Here is a 6,998-nt window from a genome sequence, read left to right as displayed (position 1 = left end):
CAAGAAAAGGAAACTTAAGCATTACATGATATTCAAGCATACTTTTGAGAAATCCCGTTTTGAGTATATACCTTGCAAGTCTTGACTCATCAGTTTTGTCATGAATCCCGACAACAAGTCAGGATGTGATATAAAATGCATGATTGATTATGCAGTACACTTCTAGGCAATGAAATTGTACAATAAAACAGAGACAACTGATCATCTTTTCTTTTCTTGTGTGTACTCAAGAATTATCTGGGAAAATATGTCTTATTGGTGGTAGACAATGATTCAGTCACTGCCCACATTTGCTGGAAAACATTATGTTTGTAAGAGTGAATTTTTCATTAATGTAATGTTAATTCTGGGCCTAAATGCATATGTATGTAGACGAAACCTCATTTTTCAGTAGGCTATTCAAAAGAACTGTGACAGTAAGACAGTAAGGCGGGGTTTCCTATAATCACACTCTCTCATTACAATTCACTCGATGAACAGGTAGGTCGTACAAAACTACTGTCTTTATCACCTGAATATTATTTGTATTTAAAATATATTTTTTAAAGAAATGTGTTTTAAGGTAGGAGAGCATTGTAAAATAGATGTGCCAACAGAAATGTAATGGATTAACATTCAGTTATATGTAACTCTTTTCTCTTGAGGGAATATACAGGAAGTCAAGGAACTTCACCATTAGACTTTTTTGACAAAATAAGTTCTGTGAAAGTGTTTCTGAAAGTGATTTCTAGGTCATTCTTATAGTTTGGTGGATTTTGGAATGAGCAGGTTTGTTTGTTTGTTTGTTTGTTTGTTTAATTAGCAGAAGATTTAAGAATAATTTTAATAGATATATAATAGATGTTTCAAGTATATAAATTGACAGGGTGGACATGTTACATTTTACACTATTAAATTAGTCTTCAGAAAATGAGGAAGAGAAAAATTATAGGACTGATATTTGCTTTGATGACATGTCATGACAAGTCATGTGATTTAGGGCATATGCTATGAGGCTGACTCCAGCTCCTTTTTCGCCAGCTCCTTATTCGCCGAACTATCCGTTCCACCTTAAAAATGTTGGGTGGTTGTTAACCCCTCCCCCTCAGTACTTTCGTCTGTATTTTTTAAAGGAACAGTTGCACAAAAAAGGGCAGGCTGCGAACAGCAGGTTTCATTGAACAGTAAAAATATAGTTTTGTAAAAATGTAATGTATTCACCATTTATTTATTCAATAAATGGTGCACGAGACAAATTCAGGCAGAGTTCTTCTTTTTTATTTAAAGGGGTCATATGATGCGATTTCAAGTTTTCCTTTCTCTTTGGAGTGTTACAAGCTGATTGTGAATAGATAAGATCCCTGAAGTTCCAAAGACTAAAGTCTCAAAACCAAAGAGATATTCTTGCACTGGTTCAGCTGGCCAATCAGAGCAGACTGTGCTTGTCGGAAGGAGGGACTTTGTAGAAAACGAAGCGTTCGATAGAGGCGGGGCATATATGCCTATATAGAGGACCTACAATAATGTACAGTATTTGAAAAATAATGTGTTTTTTGAACATTAAAGCATGTCAACATATTCTGTTACACCAAATACACAAAATAATGATCTTTAAAAAAGCATCATATGACCCCTTTAAGCTCCATGCCTTACTCAAATGTCTTTTTCAATGTAGCATGTATGCATGGAAAAAGATAATATTGTTTGCAGCTGTTTTGTAATGGTTTTGTCATTTTAGATCTTTATTGGAATTTATCTATTACTGTAAAAGATTAAAGAGATATATACATTAATTAATTGTCTCACGAAATCTTGTATTGCTGCATTTTCTGATGTGCTGTTGATTAAATGACCCACAGAACATGCGCCCTAGGCAACAGCATGTGCCGACAAAGCATACTGGGCGTGTAATAACTTTATGATATCACAAGTTCTCACAAAAAGGAGCACTTAGAGGGCAAGATAAATTCATTCTCTAACGAAATCCTCCATTAGAACATTTTCTGATGTTTTATAATGGAAATATGACACAGAGAAAATGCCTTCCAAAGCAACTGTATGTGCCGACAAAGCATACTGGGCGTGTCATAATTTTGTTATTTCACAAGTTCTCAAAAAAGCGAGCACGTAGAGGGCAAGAGTAATTCATTCTTTAACGAAATCCTGCATTAGAACATTTCCCGATGTTTTATAATAGAAATATGACCCAGAGAAAATGCCTTCCAAAGCAACTGTATGTGCCGACAAAGCATACTGGGCGTGCCATAACTTAACAATTTCACAGGTTCTCAAAGAATCGAGCACGTAGAGGGAAAGACCAATTCATACTCTAACGAAATCCTGCATTAGAACATTTTCTGATGTTTTATAATAGAAATATGACACACAATAGCAAATTGGGGTTATAATGCTCAGGAACAGAGTTAAAAAGTAAATTGCAACCACTGTTTCCTGATATCATCCGCTTTCGGAAGCCCAAACGACGCTGTGCTTCTCGTCCGGTGTGCGACCGCCTGAAACGCTGTTTTTTTCACCTCCGTGGGTTTATTAGCCGTTTTAGGGGGGCGTGGCAGAGTCTTAACTTTGATAAAGAATATCTCTTTGGTTTTGAGACTTTATTCTTTGCAACTTTAGGGATCTTATCTATGTACAATCAGCTTGTAACACTCCAAAGAGAAAGGAAAACTTGAAATCGCATCATATGACCCCTTTAAGTTATGACACGCCCAGTATGCTTTGCCGGCACATACAGTTGCCTGGAAGGGCATATTTTGTGGGTCATATTTCCATCAGAAAACATCAGAAAATGTTGTAACGCAGGATTTCCTTAAAGAATGAATTGATCTTTCCCTCTGCGTGCTCGATTTTTTGAGAACTTGTAAAATGTTTAAGTTGTGACACGGTCACTATGCTTTGTCCTCACATACAGTTGCTTTGGAAGGCATTTTCTCTGGGTCATATTTGCATTAGAACATTTTCTGATGTTTTATAATGGAAATGTGACCCAAAGAAAATGCCCTCCAAAGCAACTGTATGTGCCGACAAAGCATACTGGGCGTGTCATAATTTTGTTATTTCAAAAGTTCTCAAAACAACGAGCACGTAGAGGGCAAGAGTAATTCATTCTCTAACGAAATCCTGCAATACAACATTTTCTGATGTTTTATAATGCAAATATGACCCAGAGAAAATGCCCTCCAAAGCAACTGTATGTGAGGACAAAGCATAGTTGCCGTGTCACAACTTAAATATTTTACAAGTTCTCAAAAAATCGAGCACGTAGAGGGAAAAATCAATTTATTCTTTAAGGAAATCCTGCATTACAACATTTTCTGATGTTTTATGATGGAAATATGACCCACAAAATATGCCCTTCCAGGCAACTGTATGCGCCGGCAAAGCATACTGGGCATGTCATAACTTAACAATTTCACAAGTTCTCAAAAAATCGAGCACGTAGAGGGAAAGATCAATTCACTCTAACGAAATCCTGCATTACAACATTTTCCGATGTTTTATAATGGAAATATGACCCAGAGAAAATGCCTTGCAAAGCAACTCTATGTGCCGACAAAGCATACTGGGCGTGTCATAACTTAACAATTTCACAGGATCTCAAAGAATCGAGCACGTAGAGGGAAAGACCAATTCATACTCTAACGAAATCCTGCATTAGAACATTTTCTGATGTTGTATAATAGAAATATGACCCAGAGAAAATGCCCTCCAAAGCAACTGTATGTGAGGACAAAGCATACTGGGCGTGTCACAACTTAACAATTTAAAAAGTTCTCAATACAACATACAACATACAGTTGCCTGGAAGGGCATATTTTTTTTGAGAACTTGTAAAATATTTAAGTTGTGACACGGCCACTGTGCTTTGTCCTCACATACAGTTGCCTGGAAGGGCATATTCTGTGGGTCATATTTCCATTATAAAACATCAGAAAATATTCTAATGCAGGATTTCCTTAAAGAATGAATTACTCTTGCCCTCTACGTGCTCGAAATTTTGAGAACTTTTGAAATAACAAAATTATGACACGCCCAGTATGCTTTGTCCTCACATACAGTTGCTTTGGAGGGCATTTTCTCTGGGTCATATTTCCATTATAAAACATCAGAAAATGTTGTAATGCAGGATTCCCTTACAAAATGAATTACTCTTGCCCTCTACGTGCTCGTTGCTTTGAGAACTTCTGAAATAACAAAATTATGACACGCCCAGTATGCTTCGTCGGCACATACAGTTGCTTTGGAAGGCATTTTCTCTGGGTCATATTTCCATTATAAAACATCAGAAAATGTTGTAATGCAGGATTCCGTTAGAGTATGAATTGATCTTTCCCTCTACGTGCTCGATTCTTTGAGAACTTGTAAAATATTTAAGTTGTGACACGCCCAGTATGCCTTGTCGGCACATACAGTTGCTTTGGAGGGCATTTTCTCTGTGTCATATTTCCATTATAAAACATCAGAAAATGTTCTAATGCAGGATTTCATTATAGAATGAATTTATCTTGCCCTCTACGTGCTCCTATTTGTGAGAACTTGTGATATCATAAAGTTATTACACGCCCAGTATGCTTTGTCGGCACATGCTGTTGCCTAGGGCGCATATTCTGTCGGTCATTTAATCAACAGCACATCAGAAAATGCAGTAATACAAGATTTTGTGAGACAATTAATGAATGTATATATCTCTTTAATCATTTACAATAATGGATAAATTCCAATAATGATCTAAAATGACAAAACCATTACAAAACAGCTGCAAACAATATTATCTTTTTCCATGCATACAGGCTACATTGAAAAAGATATTGAGTAAGGCATGGAGCTTAAATAAAAAAGAAGAACTCTGCCTGAATTTGTCACGTGCACCATTTATTGAAACATACATTACATTTTTACAAAACTACATTTTTACTGTTCAATGAAACCTGCTGTTCGCAGCCTGGCCTTTTTTTGTGCAACTGTTCCTTTAAAAAATACAGCCGAAAGTACTGAGGGGGAGGGGTTAACAACCACCCAACATTTTTAAGGTGGAACGGATAATTCGGCGAATAAGGAGCTGGCGAAAAAGGAGCTGGAGTCAGCCTCGTGCATATGCTTAAGATTTTAAAGGGCAAGCACCAATGTAATGGTGGACTGGAAACTGAGCGACAAAATAATTGTAATTATATATATATATATATAGACACACAACAGTTTTTTCTGGTTCTTGAATCTGATCTGGCTGAGAGGAGTGTGATATTCTACACCTCGGAATTTGCCGCTGGCTCTTATGACTCTATAGTGGTTAAATATGAGATATAATTTGCTTTGGGTAAATCTAACGGGCAGTCTTTGGTCTCATTAAACTGATATTTGTTCCAGAGCAAAAAAGTTTTGGATGAGGGCAAAATCTCATCACATTATATTTTATTTAAATTTAATTTCTGTATATCAGAGTGCTGCCTTTGTACTTTTGACTGAATTGCCTAGCAACTTTTATGATGGCTGTTGTTGTTTATTAAATATTATTATTCAATAAATATTATTTTATATAAATAAGAGTAGTATTTAAAGTGGTCATGACATGGATTTTTAAAAATCTGTTTCTTGAGGTTTACTTATAATGTTAATAAAGTTGTTTTGCACAAAAAACATATAAATATGCGGAAAAATTATTATTATAAAATGGATAGTTCCGGTCCTTGATTCTGATTGGTTGAGCCGCATTCGAAGCTGTTGTAAATTACTCTACAAACATAAACCTTTGTTTATGTCTGTGTTGCTTGGCAACCCCTTTGTTGCAACCACAACCGTTTCTGAGGAACTACATTGTTTGGCGGAAGAATAATGTTTTTATTAATATCATTACATTTTATTTGCTTTGTTTTATTTTGTGAAACCTTGCTACATATATGGAATAGCCGTTTTATAAAAGCAATAAGCCCCGTGAAGCCGTGGTTAACAGTGAATTTATAACAGCTAAGGGGGTTTTAGGCACTCCGCTTTGCATCATGCCTAACAACGCCCCTTAGCTGTTTTAAATTCACTGTAAACTAAGGCTTCTTGGGGCTTATTGCTTTATTTTCTAACCTCATTCTGACCCTCTGTCTAAATCGACCTGTTTTAAGGGGCGGGTCCTTTAATAAGACTTGTCAGGAATTGGCCACTGTTATGATTGGCTAACGTCATTGCATTGGAAACAGTATCAACGCCCCCTTGCTATTGCATGTGAGTGTTTTGACCACATAATTAAAAAAGCAGTAATTTCCAGACAAAGCATTATTAAATCATTTACTTGTGGTTTGCGGTTCCCTATATTTTTCCAAAAATGTTAATGTGACAAGGTGTGACAGGGTTGAAGTCTGTAACACATTGGAAGGGTTACATTGCCTTCCATTTTAATTTTTGGTTTTGTTTCTTTCTCAAAGTTTAAGTGGACATATTACATCAAAAAATCTATTTATAACAAAAATATGAGTTGTCATGTTTTTGGTAAGTATATATTTGCTGAAACCATGACTATTTTATAAATTTTTTTCATTAAAATTATTAATAAATAAAGTAAATAACTATAAATAGTTATATATATATATATATATATATAAATAATAAAATTATTTAACCCCATAACAATGAGAAATACATATATTTGTGACGGGGTTGAGGTTTTTCACTCAGAATGGCCACTGCTAGACCATATATGGCAGCAGTAAAACAAGTACATTGTATATACGTATAAATTAAAATAAAATGTTGAAAAATAATCACTTATTTTTATGTGATGGGTTTGAGTTGTTAAGCTTAACAGTACCCTCCCTGACTATAATATGCCTCAAAAATACGAATAAAAAGTATGATACTACTAACCATTTTCTGCACCACTATTAAAGAGACCTGAATGATGTAATTTCTGGTAAATAATGTCACATATGAGCAGTCTAAATTATTATGGGCGTAGAATGGTTAGTGTGACAGGGCTGAGTTTAGACTGAGGGACATAACTTTAAAGTCTGTTTTTT

At 35.4% G+C, this 6,998-nt stretch overlaps 1 long non-coding RNA gene across 1 annotated transcript in view; it reads left to right on the top strand.

Moving 5' to 3' along the window:
* The first annotated feature begins 423 nt into the window (after positions 1-423).
* The window catches only part of LOC107748723 (uncharacterized), an 11,601-nt gene continuing 5,026 nt past the window's right edge, over positions 424-6,998 (top strand). Inside the window, exon 1 of the long non-coding RNA XR_001640959.1 lies at positions 424-480. This is a non-coding gene — a long non-coding RNA (uncharacterized LOC107748723). The remainder of the gene's footprint in view (positions 481-6,998) is intronic.

The sequence above is a fragment of the Sinocyclocheilus rhinocerous genome, unplaced genomic scaffold (assembly GCF_001515625.1).
Source record: "Sinocyclocheilus rhinocerous isolate Xijiao unplaced genomic scaffold, SAMN03320098_v1.1 scaffold499, whole genome shotgun sequence".
NCBI classification, from domain to species: Eukaryota; Metazoa; Chordata; class Actinopteri; order Cypriniformes; family Cyprinidae; genus Sinocyclocheilus; species Sinocyclocheilus rhinocerous.
The sequence above is the reverse complement of the archived record's forward strand: the minus strand, read 5'-3'. Positions and strand labels throughout refer to the sequence as shown.